Source organism: Haematobia irritans, chromosome 2 (assembly GCF_050003625.1).
Source record: "Haematobia irritans isolate KBUSLIRL chromosome 2, ASM5000362v1, whole genome shotgun sequence".
Taxonomy (NCBI): domain Eukaryota; kingdom Metazoa; phylum Arthropoda; class Insecta; order Diptera; family Muscidae; genus Haematobia; species Haematobia irritans.
The window spans coordinates 103157417-103174877 of NC_134398.1; the positions used below are offsets into that span (position 1 = coordinate 103157417).

Below are 17461 nucleotides of genomic sequence, written 5' to 3' on the forward strand. Positions count from 1 at the left end.
TATATACTCAATATGCATTTTTTGTCTCAAGTTTTGGAAAAAATGCAACCATTTTTCGAAAAAGTGGTAAAATATTTGAATTTTCAACGATCGATATGTCGAAAACTAAGCATTTTTAGCAAAATTTTTCCTTAATATTTTCTCTTTAGAATGCACCATAAAGTTTTGGAAAAAATGCTGCCATTTTTCTTAAGTGCTAAAATATTTAAATTTTCGAAGATCGATATCTCGAAAACTAAGCATTTTTAGCAAAATTTTTCTTTTTAGAATGCACCAGTTATTCCCAATATGCATGTTTCGTTTTAAATTTGAATTTTCAACGATCGATATCTCGAAAACAAAACATTTTGGGCATACTTTTTATTTAACATTTTCTCTTTAGAATACACTTTATATACACGATATGCACGTTGTATCTTAACTTTTATGAAAAATGCATTCATTTTTCGAAAAAAAGGTAAACAATTTGAATTCTCAACGATCGATATCTCGTAAACTAAGCTTTTTGTACAAAATTTTTACTTAACAATTTCTCTTTAAAATACACCATTTATTCCCAATATGCTTTTGTTTTAATTTTTTTAAAAAATGTGGCCATTTTTCGAAAAATTTCCTTACTTTGGCACGACAAAATGGAGGAAAACAGCCCACATCGCGGTCTGTTGATTATTTTCGGCTAATGGGTCCACTAAATCGAATTAATGAATAGATGTTCAAAACCATCCTCGTAGGTTGGGAAATGTCGTCATGTTGGAGTTTTGGAGAGGATAACGACCCAAAACTCACATCAGAAGCTTGTACAACGTGGTTTGTGCATTACAATACTAATGGTATGTAGTGGCTTCTTCAATCACCTGATCTTAATCCGATCGAAATCCTTTGGCCAATTGTGTATAAAAAATTGACCTAAATAAATTAAAAAATTATGACTATTTTTCATGCGGCTGTAGAGTGCATGGAATAATAATATATTACAGGATGCAATTGCACATTTGACTTTGTATCTATTTAGTTTCATAAAATGGTAAATATTAAAGAAATTGATTAAATTTTTAGTTTGATATTTTACAAAAACGGAATCTTGTAACACTCCTTTTTTATGACATTATATTGCGATGTTTATGGTAGTTTCGATAGAGTATAATGTTTGGGTACTGTATAATATGCTGGTACTGTATAATAAACATGTACTGTATAAACAACGGCGTTAGAATTTGAGGAAAAGTGGCAACGCTCGCATGCGGAAAGGATTATTAAAATTGAATTATTGTATTGAATTCAAATGATATTTTGGAAAAGAGTCCACACGGATGAAAAAGACTGTTTTTCATATGTTTGGCTATAAACATTATATATTTGGAACACAAATTTTTAAACACAATATTTTTGAGTGCAAGCATATAATGTTCATAAACTAGCATAACATGTTTGGGACATATATGTTAATATGTTAGAACATATTATGTTTGGGACATAAAATGTTTGTAAATATAATACGCTTGGATGCAAACATATATTAATTTAGAAATAGCCTATAAACATATATGTGTTTAGTAGCTTGGAGCGCTATTTAACAGGGAGCGATATTGAATTAAGTTGGTGGTTGTTGCTTGTTATTACAAAATTAACATTTTATTTTTCCTTTGGCAATTGATCAGCTACTTCTTTGATCCTTACAAACTGTGTGGTCCGCTGTTTGAATCCCCGTCCGGCAAAAGGTAAAATTAAAATAAAAAAAAATCATACAATTGAATAATTTCTTCTACAATGTTTGTATTACAGAAAAAGGTGCTAAGAACTAAAAAATCTCGTGGAAGTGAGAAAGATGTGGGGGAATATACAATTGGGCAGAAACAAAATTTTGAGCATTCAGGTCGAAAACCTATGTTGTTAGCACCTATATTACCTGTTTATTTTCATAATTCATTATGATTGTAAATATATAAATAAATAAATAAAATTGTGAGCACAATATTGTTTGGGAGAATTTTTTTTAAGCATATAATATTTTTGGGTGCAAAATGCTTCCAAACATATTATATGTTCCTATAATAACATATTGTTGTTTTGGAAGACAACATTATTGAATTTGGATGCAAAAATACAAAATGTTTGGAACTTAGACTACCCAAACATATATTGTTTAGACCAATATGCTTTCAAACATATTATATATTGGAAGAGATCAAACATATAAATGTTTGGGCAATACCCAAAAATGTATATGCTTGAAGCAAAATATGTTTGGGAGTATATGTTACAGAAGCGATTTTTTGTTAGCGTGCATACAACTACAAATACATATCGGAATTGTAAAAGGGTAATAGAATTACAGATTTTTCAAAAATTACCCTGAACTATCACTGTCCCGAAACAATGCGGTGGGTATGTAGATTTTTAATTTTAATTTAAATTTAAATTTTGTAAAAAATGCAACCATTTTTCGAAAAAGCGGTAAAATATTTGAATTTTCAACGATCGATATCTCAAAAACTAAACATTTTTGGCAAAATTTTTACTTAATATTTTCTCTTTAGAATGCACCAGTTATACCCAATATGCATGTTTTGTCTAAAATTTTTTTAAAAAGTGCAACCATTTTTCGAAAAAGTGGTAAATATTTGAATTTTCAACGATCGATATCTCGAAAACTAAACATTTTTGGCAAAATTTTTACTTAATATTTTCTCTTTAGAATGCACCAGTTATACCCAATATGCATGTTTTGTCTCAAATTTTTTTAAAAAGTGCAACCATTTTTCGAAAAAGTGGTAAATATTTGAATTTTCAACGATCGATATCTCGAAAACTAAGCATTTTTAGCAAAATGTTTACTTAATATTTTCTCTTTAGAATGCACCAGTTATTCTAAGTATGCATGTTTTGTCTTAAATTTTGTAAAAATGCAACCATTTTTCGAGAAAGTGGTAACCCTGCCAACATTTTTTGAATTTGGGGACTCTTTTGAGAATCCCCACTACGTCGAAAACAATCATATACGACATCAAAAACTCGTCGGAAAAGCGCCGTCACTATTGAGAAGTTGTACCACGCCAAGTTACTACAAAAATGTTTCGCATGAGTGCAATTATTAGGTGCCTTTATAGATCAATTTAGAACGACGCCAATAAGGGACCCTCCAAACAATCAGAAAAAGTGCATTTTAAGATAGTTGTAAAAGAATCATTGTGGTCGAGTAAAACACGTTTGTTTAGATATTTATTAATTTGATTAAACATTTACAAATTCTTAAAAATATAACATTTATACCACTATCACATTACATTTAACATAATTTTTGGCATTAATGATGATGTTGAGTTACAAGTAGCGAGTTACATGTTGCTGCGTCTATCAACCAGTGTTTTTATTCCATGGAGGCAGCGTGTCTGTAAAATATCTGAAAAACAATCACTTTATTCCATTTGGAAAATCACCAAATTGTTCACCAATATACCTTTCACAATTTTAAGCGTATAATCTATGTTTTCAGAACTTTATTTTCGTTTTTATTTAATTAAAATATAACAAGCTGGTTGCGCTTGGCGTTTCACAAAAAAAATGGCTTTTTTAACAGTAGGGATGGCAAATTACTTGCATGTACTTTTTGATGTACCTTTTCATGATGGTTGAAGTGACATTTACGAGTCTGTGGTAACGATGAGGTTGAAATGGAACTTTGAAATGCTGGCAGGGAAAATATTTGAATTTTCAACGATCGATATCTCGAAAACTAAGCATTTTTGGCAACATTTTAACTTAATATTTTCTCTTTAGAATGCACCATATATACCCAATATGCATGTTTTGTCTCAAGTTTTGTAAAAAAGTGCAACCATTCTTCGAAAGTGCTAAAATATTTAAATTTTCAGCGATTGATATCTCGAAAACTAAGCATTTTTGACAAAATTTTTACTTATTATATTTTCTTATTATTCTTATTATTACTTATTATATATTCTTATTATTATTATATTTTCTCTTTAGAATGCACCATATATACTCAATATGCATTTTTTGTCTCAAGTTTTGGAAAAAATGCAACCATTTTTCGAAAAAGTGGTAAAATATTTGAATTTTCAACGATCGATATGTCGAAAACTAAGCATTTTTAGCAAAATTTTTCCTTAATATTTTCTCTTTAGAATGCACCATAAAGTTTTGGAAAAAATGCTGCCATTTTTCTTAAGTGCTAAAATATTTAAATTTTCGAAGATCGATATCTCGAAAACTAAGCATTTTTAGCAAAATTTTTCTTTTTAGAATGCACCAGTTATTCCCAATATGCATGTTTCGTTTTAAATTTGAATTTTCAACGATCGATATCTCGAAAACAAAACATTTTGGGCATACTTTTTATTTAACATTTTCTCTTTAGAATACACTTTATATACACGATATGCACGTTGTATCTTAACTTTTATGAAAAATGCATTCATTTTTCGAAAAAAAGGTAAACAATTTGAATTCTCAACGATCGATATCTCGTAAACTAAGCTTTTTGTACAAAATTTTTACTTAACAATTTCTCTTTAAAATACACCATTTATTCCCAATATGCTTTTGTTTTAATTTTTTTAAAAAATGTGGCCATTTTTCGAAAAATTTCCTTACTTTGGCACGACAATATGGAGGAAAACAGCCCACATCGCGGTCTGTTGATTATTTTCGGCTAATGGGTCCACTAAATCGAATTAATGAATAGATGTTCAAAACCATCCTCGTAGGTTGGGAAATGTCGTCATGTTGGAGTTTTGGAGAGGATAACGACCCAAAACTCACATCAGAAGCTTGTACACCGTGGTTTGTGCATTACAATACTAATGGTATGTAGTGGCTTCTTCAATCACCTGATCTTAATCCGATCGAAATCCTTTGGCCAATTGTGTATAAAAAATTGACCTAAATAAATTAAAAAATTATGACTATTTTTCATGCGGCTGTAGAGTGCATGGAATAATAATATATTACAGGATGCAATTGCACATTTGACTTTGTATCTATTTAGTTTCATAAAATGGTAAATATTAAAGAAATTGATTAAATTTTTAGTTTGATATTTTACAAAAACGGAATCTTGTAACACTCCTTTTTTATGACATTATATTGCGATGTTTATGGTAGTTTCGATAGAGTATAATGTTTGGGTACTGTATAATATGCTGGTACTGTATAATAAACATGTACTGTATAAACAACGGCGTTAGAATTTGAGGAAAAGTGGCAACGCTCGCATGCGGAAAGGATTATTAAAATTGAATTATTGTATTGAATTCAAATGATATTTTGGAAAAGAGTCCATACAACTACAAATACATATCGGAATTGTAAAAGGGTAATAGAATTACAGATTTTTCAAAAATTACCCTGAACTATCACTGTCCCGAAACAATGCGGTGGGTATGTAGATTTTTAATTTTAATTTAAATTTAAATTTTGTAAAAAATGCAACCATTTTTCGAAAAAGCGGTAAAATATTTGAATTTTCAACGATCGATATCTCAAAAACTAAACATTTTTGGCAAAATTTTTACTTAATATTTTCTCTTTAGAATGCACCAGTTATACCCAATATGCATGTTTTGTCTAAAATTTTTTTAAAAAGTGCAACCATTTTTCGAAAAAGTGGTAAATATTTGAATTTTCAACGATCGATATCTCGAAAACTAAACATTTTTGGCAAAATTTTTACTTAATATTTTCTCTTTAGAATGCACCAGTTATACCCAATAGGCATGTTTTGTCTCAAATTTTTTTAAAAAGTGCAACCATTTTTCGAAAAAGTGGTAAATATTTGAATTTTCAACGATCGATATCTCGAAAACTAAGCATTTTTAGCAAAATGTTTACTTAATATTTTCTCTTTAGAATGCACCAGTTATTCTAAGTATGCATGTTTTGTCTTAAATTTTGTAAAAATGCAACCATTTTTCGAGAAAGTGGTAAAATATTTGAATTTTCAACGATCGATATCTCGAAAACTAAGCATTTTTGGCAACATTTTAACTTAATATTTTCTCTTTAGAATGCACCATATATACCCAATATGCATGTTTTGTCTCAAGTTTTGTAAAAAAGTGCAACCATTCTTCGAAAGTGCTAAAATATTTAAATTTTCAGCGATTGATATCTCGAAAACTAAGCATTTTTGACAAAATTTTTACTTATTATATTTTCTTATTATTCTTATTATTACTTATTATATATTCTTATTATTATTATATTTTCTCTTTAGAATGCACCATATATACTCAATATGCATTTTTTGTCTCAAGTTTTGGAAAAAATGCAACCATTTTTCGAAAAAGTGGTAAAATATTTGAATTTTCAACGATCGATATGTCGAAAACTAAGCATTTTTAGCAAAATTTTTCCTTAATATTTTCTCTTTAGAATGCACCATAAAGTTTTGGAAAAAATGCTGCCATTTTTCTTAAGTGCTAAAATATTTAAATTTTCGAAGATCGATATCTCGAAAACTAAGCATTTTTAGCAAAATTTTTCTTTTTAGAATGCACCAGTTATTCCCAATATGCATGTTTCGTTTTAAATTTGAATTTTCAACGATCGATATCTCGAAAACAAAACATTTTGGGCATACTTTTTATTTAACATTTTCTCTTTAGAATACACTTTATATACACGATATGCACGTTGTATCTTAACTTTTATGAAAAATGCATTCATTTTTCGAAAAAAAGGTAAACAATTTGAATTCTCAACGATCGATATCTCGTAAACTAAGCTTTTTGTACAAAATTTTTACTTAACAATTTCTCTTTAAAATACACCATTTATTCCCAATATGCTTTTGTTTTAATTTTTTTAAAAAATGTGGCCATTTTTCGAAAAATTTCCTTACTTTGGCACGACAAAATGGAGGAAAACAGCCCACATCGCGGTCTGTTGATTATTTTCGGCTAATGGGTCCACTAAATCGAATTAATGAATAGATGTTCAAAACCATCCTCGTAGGTTGGGAAATGTCGTCATGTTGGAGTTTTGGAGAGGATAACGACCCAAAACTCACATCAGAAGCTTGTACACCGTGGTTTGTGCATTACAATACTAATGGTATGTAGTGGCTTCTTCAATCACCTGATCTTAATCCGATCGAAATCCTTTGGCCAATTGTGTATAAAAAATTGACCTAAATAAATTAAAAAATTATGACTATTTTTCATGCGGCTGTAGAGTGCATGGAATAATAATATATTACAGGATGCAATTGCACATTTGACTTTGTATCTATTTAGTTTCATAAAATGGTAAATATTAAAGAAATTGATTAAATTTTTAGTTTGATATTTTACAAAAACGGAATCTTGTAACACTCCTTTTTTATGACATTATATTGCGATGTTTATGGTAGTTTCGATAGAGTATAATGTTTGGGTACTGTATAATATGCTGGTACTGTATAATAAACATGTACTGTATAAACAACGGCGTTAGAATTTGAGGAAAAGTGGCAACGCTCGCATGCGGAAAGGATTATTAAAATTGAATTATTGTATTGAATTCAAATGATATTTTGGAAAAGAGTCCATACAACTACAAATACATATCGGAATTGTAAAAGGGTAATAGAATTACAGATTTTTCAAAAATTACCCTGAACTATCACTGTCCCGAAACAATGCGGTGGGTATGTAGATAGTTTGGGGACTGTCCCTGAACAATGCAAATGTATATATATAGTAGTAGTAGTAGTAGTAGTAGTAGTATCTTCTTTATTGAATTAAAAGTTGTTTTTAACATATATACAAATTCAAAAAATGTTATCACAAGTTTCATATAAAGAAGGTATAAAAATATGCGACTATGTTCTAATAGAACGTCTGTCGGCTGAAAGTTTATTGCAATTCATTTAATATTAACGATATTCATTTATCAAGAATTGTCTGTATCCATAAGCGCTTGTTGCGTGTGAGGCTAAGTCCAGGACGAAAAAAATTTTGCGTGGGGGGTACTTTAGGTAAGGCATTGTCGCCTACGTGGCGGCCTCGATGCCACAATATTTCGCCAGTCTCCAATTTATGCTGGTGATGGGGGGACTGGAGAGAGCTTTGGACACCGCGGAGGGTTGGTCAAGTGCCCACAATGAGCCAACGTGTCCAATTATACTTTTGTTTTTTGTGTTTTTTTTAGTAAGGGGAGGTTAGTATGGTAGTTTTGTGTTTTGGTTTTGGGGGGGATTAGTTTGGTTAGATATTAGTTTTTTTTTTTATTTTCAGGTTCCTTGGACTGCTCTGGTGGAATGGCTATGACTGATGGAGAACCCCGTGATAGAGGCATTCGACGGACATAGAGTGTTTATCTGCCACAGGAGTCTCCAGCAGCCACAGTCATTTTCCCAGACTACTCAACATGGGTTCGGGGCAAGTCGCGGTAAAACCCAACCGCAAAGGAGGCTTCCCTGCCAAGGATGAATCAAAAGAAATCAAAAAAAAACTAATATCTAACCAAACTAATCCCCCCCCAAAACCAAAACACAAAACTACCATACTAACCTCCCCTTACTAAAAAAAAAACACAAAAAAACAAAAGTATAATTAGACACGTTGGCTCATTGTGGGCACTTGACGCCGACAGGACGGGTGTGCGGTGAAATCGGGCCTCGTAAATCATTGTGTGAGCACAGGGACATCACGTGGGGAACTCCCACGCCCTGAGATTACTAGACGGGCCCTGATACTACTCCATGAGCATACTGACTATTAGGGAAGTACGAAGTTGTTCACAAGTATGAGACTTGTTACTTTGTAAAAATATTGAATTCATTTCAGGTCAATTGCACTATGTAACGTTCGGTTTTTTTTTCAGGTATGAAATCTCTAGTATTCGATTTAAATATCTAGGTCCATAGCTCTAAGGGTTCTACGATTATTTAAAACAAATGTATAGTGGACTGAGATCTATTATTAGAAATTGGTTAAGCTAAAAAAAAGGTATATGAATATATATATATATAGTTAAAATAGTTGTATACTCAAAGAAAACTAAACAAAAGATATTTAAGTAATTGGAAGCTTTTATAAAAACGAACAGGCCTACAGGGTAATATCACAGATAAAGAAGCATATTGCACCATAAATTTAGACTTAATATTAGGACGAACACAAACATAAATTCAATATAATTGCATTCTAATCCTAATATTGCACCGTAATATCACAGCTTCTAAATTTATTATTGCATTAAACTTTTATATCTTTAGCATGAAAATTACCAAGCGGTTTACCCTGAAGTGTTTCCAGTTGGAACATATTGTTCCCAACAGGCTTCACTATTCTACATTTTAAAAACTTCTTGCAAAATTTAGCATTACGATCCCTCGCGAAATCTGACAAAACAGTATTGCGACGATACACTTCTTGGCCAGGTACAAATTTCACCATCCTGGCCCGTTTGTTGTATCTTTGTGCACTCTTCTTCACTTTTTCCCTAATAATCTCTAGCTTTTCTGTCCTCTGCAAATTTAGTATCTCATTATCTGAAAGAGATCCAAGTTTTCGGGCCAGCCTATAGTCCGCCCCATTAGTGAACATATGGTAACCGAACAGTGAAAAAAATGGGGTTACTCCTGTAGCCGAATGGACCGATATCCGCAATGCGCATTCGATCTCTGACAAATAGAGATCCCAATCCCTGTGATCTTCGTCCAGATAACTCCTAATTGCCGCTATTACCGATTGGTTAACCCTTTCTGAGGCATTCGATTGTGGCGAATAAACAGCAGTCTTCATATGGGTTATTCCGTAAGTCGATATCATGTCCTGGAATGCCCTCGATACGAACTGCGCCCCGTTATCGCTGTGGACCACTTCTGGGACACCAAATTTATGAAAGATTTCAGTTACTAAAAATTTCACTACATTATTAGCCGTTGCCTCGCGCATAGCTTTCAAAAAGGTGAATTTGGTGAAGTGATCCACAACAATAAAAATGTACGCATTACCACTTTTCGATCGCGGATACTTCCCCAGGAAATCAATATATAGTTTTTGAAATGGTCTGTCCGTCACAACTTCTTGCCCTATAGTCGGCATCATTCGTTGGTTACATGTCTTTGTTTCCTGACAAACCTGACACTGTTTTACAAATTGTTTCACCTGAGTCGCCATTTTGGGCCAGTAGAAAAACCGTCTCATCCTTTCCAATTTCTTAGTCACTCCGCCATGAGCTACTGTAGGTGCAGAATGAGCTTTTTCTATAATAAGATGAGTGAGAGAAACAGGAACCCAAAGTTTCCAAACATATTCATCTGATAATTCCTGATCGAAAGCTGTCTTCTTAAATATAAGACCGTCTTTTACCATAACGTCTGGCAACTTCCCCTCATTTTCCTTAATATTTCTCATTAGTTCCATATACTCTTCTCCTTCGAATTCTGTGGTCTCAAAATCCAGCAAATCCTCTCTTGCGAGTTCACTGATATCTATCCCAATCGGAGATCTCGACAGCATGTCTGCCACAACATTTTCAGAACCCTTACGGTGTTCTATTTCAAAAATCAAAATTTTGTAGTTGAAGAGACCAACGTGCCAATCTACCGCTCAAATCCTTTAAACTCATCAGCCATTTTAAACTAGCGTGATCTGTTATCACCGTGAATGGCATCATTTCTACATAGGGTTTCCTAAAGCAGGAAAAGCCTCTCACTCGAGTGCGAAGGATTTCCGACCAATCAGCTTATCCTCATTCCTACTTAAGACCCTGGAGAGGATGATAGACATGTATCTTAGAAATAGCGTGGATTCAAGTTCGCATTGCATGAACTAGTCAGCTTTATTGAAAGCTCACTATCTGTCAAAGAATACACAATCGTGGCGTTTCTAGACATCGAAGGGGCGTTCAATAATGTCCATCCGAGCTCGATATTAAATGGACTGACAACTCTGAATGTTGATCCAGGTATACTTAGGCTGTTAGACGAACTTCTAATAAAGAGACGTATTTCAGCCACACTAGGGCAAGCAAACATACAAAGGTATGTGAACAGAGGCACTCCCCAAGGAGGAGTTCTATCACCTCTTCTTTGGAATGTTGCTATAAACAACCTTCTGGTTTCCCTAGAAAAAGAAAGGATAAAAGTGGTGGCATACGCAGATGATGTGGCGCTAGCAGTCAGGGGAAAATTCCCATCCACAATCAGAGATATTATACAGAGAGCTCTCCGGATGACTGAGAAATGGGCGAAAGATAATGGTCTTGGTGTAAATCCAGCAAAGACAGAACTAGTCATGTACTGCAAAGATCGTAAAACTCCCACGGTTAGGCCCATTTCCTTAGGGGGTACTGAAATTCCCTTTGGTGAGTGTGCAAAATACCTTGGCGTTATTTTGGACAGGAAGCTGAATTTTAGGCTTAATATTGAAGAGAGGGCGAGAAAAGCCACGGTAGCTTTGTACTCGTGCAAAAAGGCAATAGGGAAAAAGTGGGGACTAAAACCAAAAATTGTGCATTGGATATACACTGCAGTAGTTAGACCTATAATGCTATATGGTGTTGTAGTCTGGTGGCCGGCACTTCAGAAACCGACTTGTTTAGATAAAGTTCAGCGTATGGCGAGCTTATGTATCTCAGGCGCATTTAGTAAGACAGGAACAGACTCCCTTAATGTCATGCTACATCTATTGCCTTTAGACATTTTGGCCAAACAGTCAGCTGCAACAACGGCTGTGCGGTTGCGCGAGCTATCGCTGTGGTCGGAAAAAATGTACGGTCATAGTTCGGTCCTCAAAATAATGCCAGATGTGCCTAACGTAGTGGATTATACCCTGGCAAAACCACTTTTCGACAAAAAGTTTGAAACTCTAATTCCCAACAGTGAGGCGTGGTGTACACAGACCCCGGGGAATAAAAGATATATAGATTCCTATACTGATGGCTCCAAATTGAATGGACAAGTGGGGTTCGGAGTATATTCTAAAGATCTGGAAATTCGAATAGCGAAAAGAATACCTAATCACTGTAGTGTTTTTCAGGCTGAAATATTAGCAATAAGAGAGGTGGCGAATTGGCTGAGAAGTAATGTTCCAACAAATATTGGCATTAATATATACTCAGACAGTCAACCTGCAATAAAATCCTTGGACTCTGTGTTCCTCAACTCGAAAACGGCCATCGACGGCCGCAAATCTCTCAATGAGATGGCTGAGCAGTACAATATTCACCTAATATGGGTGCCTGGCCATAGGAACATACCGGGGAACTGCGAAGCGGATGAGTTGGCAAGGCTAGGGACTACCTTACATATTCCAGGGGAACTGGAATTTGTTGGTATGCCCCTAGCTACCTGAAAGCTCATGCTGCGTGAGAAGGCTGTTAGGATGGCAAATGTTCGATGGGAGAATTGCAAGGGTTGTAACGACACCAAGCAAATATGGCCCCATTTCAACTTAAACCGCACACTAGATATGCTAATGTTCTCGAGACGTCAGATATCACTCCTGATATCTGCTATAACGGGTCGCTGCCTGATAGGCGATTTTGCAAAAACTATTGGCGCGAAGTATAATGACTATTGTATGAGCTGTCATGATGCGGAGGAAAAAGAATCAATTAAACACCTCTTGTGTGAGTGTCCTGCATTTTGTGTAAAGCGCAAGCAACTTTTAGGAGCATATAGCTTCAGATTACTGGCGGATCTGGAAAACGTTAACTTAAGCAGTCTGCTAATGTTTTTGGAACAATCTGGTTGGTTCAACAAAGAAAAATAATCAAGAAGGTTCAGCGGTTAAAACTAGAAGTGCCCATATGTAATAGGTGCTTTTAGTTAATGTGGTATCACAATGGACTGAATAGTCTAAGTGAGCCTGAATCTTAATCGGGCTGCCACTTTAACCTAACCTAACCTACATAGGGTCTAAACTTTTTAACTGTCATAACGGCAGCCAAACACTCTTTTTCTGTAACACTATAATTTCGCTGACAAGAATTAAGTTTTTGAGAGTAAAAGGCAATCGGATGCTCTTCGTTATTATTACTGATCTGAAACAAAACAGCCCCTATTCCATAATCTGAAGCATCGCATTGTATATAAAACCTTTTCGTAAAATCGGGATGCTTTAGCAGAGGTGCTGTCGTGAGAGCCCTTTTCAATTCCTCAAAAGCATTTATAGCATTTTCATTCATAGTGAACTTTTGTGACATCTTAAGTGTATCGGTAAGCGGTGCTGATATTGAAGCAAAATCTTTTATAAACCTACGGTACCAGCCTGCTGTACCCAAAAAGCTCCTAACTTCGCGAGGATTCCTAGGTATCTTTATCATTCTAATTGCCTGAACTTTATCTGGATCAGTTTTCAACATACCATTTCCAATAATAAAATCAAGATATTTTAACTCCCTGAAACAAAAATGTGACTTTTTCAAACCGATAGTTAAGTTGGCTTTTCTTAAACAATCAGCCACTTCCCCCAATAGTCGAATATGCTCATCAAACTCACTTGAAATTACTAATAAATCGTCGAGATAAATGAAAACATGTTCCTTAAGTCTTTGCGGAATCACTCGATCCATAAGTCGACATAATCTTTGAGCAGCGTTACATAACCCGAACGGCATCACACGAAACTGATATAAAGGCCGTCCGGGTACTGTAAAAGCTGTATAGGGCTTACTTTCATCATCCAACTCGATTTGCCAAAAGGCGTACTTAAGATCAACACTGCTTATATAATGGGTCTCGTCAATTCTGCTTAGGATGCCATCAATATTTTGACGTGGATATGCATCTTTTATTGTTAATTTATTCAGTTTTCTGGCATCCAAGCAGAATCTATTTTTCCCTGGCTTCCTCACAACTGTGGTCCTATTACTCCACGGACTTTCACTCTCTTCTATCACTTTCAACCTCAACATATAATCTATTTCCTCGTAAACTATCGACTGAACCGCTGGAGATAATGGGTAATGTCGGTCCTTAACTGGTACCGTGCCTTCAACTAGTTTTATAGAATGTTTCTCCAAACTTGTACGACCCAGTCCTTTTTCCTCAAAAGTGTCGAATTTCCTAACAACTTCCTGTAACTTCATTTGTTGCTCACCTGTCAAATCGTGTGGATTTAATTTTTGTTCAACCTTTTCATTAGCAAATTCCTTTTGGAGCTGTTCCATATTAATCTCTTCAACATCTAAAAAATCAGGGGCTATATTAAATAATTTCCAAAAATCTATTCCTAAATAAAGTGCCTGCTCTAAATCAGGACATAAATATAAATCTATTTCCTTAACTAAATCTTTATATTTTATATTAGTACTAATTTTCCCTATAATTCTATGTTTATTTCCACTAGCCGTTTTAATATTTGAACAAATAGGCTTGATGACACAATTTAGGTTCTCTATAAATTCTCTACATCCATTTCCTAAAACGCTCACCGAAGCTCCACTATCCAATAACCCTTTAATTTCCATATTTTCTATTTCAACAATGGCAAATATTCTTGGATCTTCCCTAATACTGATTTTTTTAATTGTTTCAATAACCATTTTAATTTTATTCCTCTTTTCAGCAAACTTTTGCCGAACCTTTGGTACTTTTGGGGTCTTATTCCCTCCTTGTGAGCCATCTCGGAAAATCCGGTCACGAACTAGATCATAATTCGATTTTCTAACATCTAATGGTACGTAATGTCGCATCCCCGGTTCATAAAATTGAAGATTAGTACTAACTAAAATTTTTCGCTATCTCCTTCTTCGTTATGGGCCGAGACTTATTTCGTAGTATTACTGTCGTTTCTCGGGGTTCTCGCTCGGACGTGGCCCCCCTCCAAATTCCACGCCCTTGCTGCGGTTTCCCTGTTGACACACAGGACATTTCGGTGTCGTGAAACCAGGTTTCCCACATTTATAACAAAACAAACTTCTAACTGTCGATTCGCAATCCCTAAATCCGTGCCCAGACTTCCGACAATTCCAACATAAAAGTGCTCCATTATTTTGACGATTTAATTGTAACGCCTCTACTTCTTCACAATCATTTCCATAGCCATCTGATTCCGAATCAATTTCCGATACTTCCTGGTACAATTCGTTCACCTGTCTAATAGGACGCGCCGACTGAACCATATTTCTCATGTCTCTTTTCGGGAAATTTCGTTCTGCCTCGTTACATTCTATCCTCAGCTGTTCTACCGACGAGACTTGAATCGGATATACGATACGACCAACACTTTCCTTCACATTTTTCTTCATTATCTTGATCATGTCGTATTCTGAAACGGGTTGCATTAATTTTGCCCTTAACTGGCCCAGGTATCAATCGACTCATTCACCTGTTGTTTTCTTTGAGCTAATTCTGTTAAAATTTCGAAATTGGACCGCGAAGACTGATATTGACTTAGGAGACATTGTTTTAATTCTTCCCAATCGTGAAATTGATGAGTCTTCTGGAATAGCCAGTACCATGACTCAGCCGGCCCCGTTACAATCAATGGAAAATCCCTAATGACTTCTTTCCATGGAATATTATATTGCATTTGATAGTGCTCTAACCGGTATATAAAATCTTCAACCCCTAAACTGCGAGAAGTGCCATCAAAAACTAGGCCTAATTTATCCAGCCTTATTCTCTCTCTCCACAGATGTTGTGTTGCTGCTGGGATTATCGGTACTGAAGTTTGCCTATCTGAAGCATTAGAAGCCGATTCCTGATGAACCCCATTAGCCAATTCCTGACGGACCCCATTACTAGACACCCTATTCTGCGCGTCAGTACTAACATTTGGAGGATTCGACCCCACATCAGATCTGATACTGGCTGTTGCGATCGTAAGTTCCCTGATAGCCCGTGATAAATCATTTATAGTCCTTTTTATATCCCCCATCTCATTTTGGACCAATTCGACTCTATTTTCCAGCGATCGATGCAAAGCCAAAGACTCACCCCTCATAGGAGCCTGATTCGGTCCATTTATAGAACTCGACATATCAACTACACCATTAGGAACTTGTTCCTCCTGTCCCTCCATAATAGTCTGTTCCCTGGGCCTTTTCTCTATGAACTGAATAGAACTATTTGCGTCAAAACTTTCTGGTCTAGCTCTTTTCTTTTTAGCTTGTAACCGAGTCTCAATATTCATTACTTCGCAAACAAAAAAAAATTATTTAAACTGTTTTCCTAACAATTTCACCTACTTTAACACAATCAGTGAAACAAACAACATACATATATCTTCCAACAAAAATATTCTTAGCGATTTATAAATTTACTTTACTTTTCTTATTTCTTTTCAGAATTTCATTTGGGGTGGTAGGCGTGAGATGTGATGTGTGCGGTTTCATATTATCTGTTGGCTCTCCTTGGAGCAATTTTTCCGAATGTGCGTTAGTCACCATAATATAAAATTAAAATCAATTGAATATGTGCCTTCTTAGGGCCTTACATCTGACCCTAGCAAATGTGTCCATTTAAATACTGGACATCACAGTCCTTTAGCCTCGCCAGAACGGCTATCAAGTCATTAATTACACATTTGGTCACTCATATATGTAAACGGAATCTACTCTATTATACCTTCTACCTGAATCCTGTGTGCTAGTCCCGTTTTACCAATATAATACGTACGTCACAACAAAAATTCAGTTTGTATATAATCTATCCACTCATATTCTAAAACTTTTAAGTAAGATCTCTTAACACAACATATCTTTAATCATTCCAGACTGGCTGTTAAGAACCCCTACTTATCCATATTCTAAACAGAGCTTCTAGTTGGGCTATTGCAAATATACTATTGGTCTATTTCTCGTGTTTAGATGTCATACACTATTTTCTGGTCGCCACGACAAGAAATCTTGCCGAGCTACTTCCGTTCGGGCGCCATATTGTTACGGTTACCCTAATGCAACAAAGGAGCAACTCACACACCAGCCAGCACAATCGCTTCCCAGAGGAGGTCCATCCCGTTGCCCTTGTCCAGGTCCGTATCAATAAATATACATGTATAAAAACAACAAATTTACTCACTCTAATACACACATTCTTCCAAACAGGGGACAAGATGTTATATCCCAGCCGCCCGCCCTACCATGACCACTCGAACTCCACAAAATCTTACAGAATGGTCCCACAAGTCCGCTCACATCACAACTTACATCCCGCGCTCACCTACCCCTTTTAGAATAATTTACCACATCATAATCTTCGTTACAATTTCAAATCATATTATAAAAATTTTATTTAGAACAATATATGTAACCCTAATCTCTAATTTAATAAATTTGAACACATATAAGTTATAGTATTTAAAATAAATTATTTTTACCGAAAATAAATTAATAAAAAAATAGAAAAAAAAATCAAGATTATTGAAATGGAGTATGGAGTACCATGACCACTCGAACTCCACAAAATCTTACAGAATGGTCCCACAAGTCCGCTCACATCACAACTTACATCCCGCGCTCACGCTTTCCACCCTTTTATAGCGACGCCGCGATACCTCAATAC

At 34.9% G+C, this 17461-nt stretch overlaps 1 protein-coding gene and 2 long non-coding RNA genes across 5 annotated transcripts in view; 1 reads left to right on the forward strand and 2 right to left on the reverse strand.

The window, feature by feature from the left end:
• Window positions 1–17246, forward strand: part of Coa8 (Cytochrome c oxidase assembly factor 8) — a 119519-nt gene extending 102273 nt beyond the window's left edge. Inside the window, exons 3-7 of one of the 3 annotated variants that reach the window (XR_012719512.1) lie at window positions 14523–14633; window positions 15594–15780; window positions 16246–16572; window positions 16674–16931; window positions 17005–17246. The gene's annotated coding sequence lies outside the window, so the exon portion shown is untranslated. The remainder of the gene's footprint in view (window positions 1–14522; window positions 14634–15593; window positions 15781–16245; window positions 16573–16673; window positions 16932–17004) is intronic. The other 2 variants (XR_012719513.1, XR_012719511.1) reach the window with 2 other exon arrangements.
• On the reverse strand, window positions 530–1093 carry LOC142223584 (uncharacterized). Its single transcript, XR_012718803.1, has 2 exons — window positions 976–1093; window positions 530–906 (listed from the first exon to the last, which is right to left on the reverse strand). It is a non-coding gene; the product is annotated as an uncharacterized LOC142223584 (long non-coding RNA).
• Window positions 3187–3666, reverse strand: LOC142223586 (uncharacterized). Its single transcript, XR_012718804.1, has 2 exons — window positions 3458–3666; window positions 3187–3400 (listed from the first exon to the last, which is right to left on the reverse strand). It is a non-coding gene; the product is annotated as an uncharacterized LOC142223586 (long non-coding RNA).
• Window positions 17247–17461: the final 215 nt, after the last annotated feature.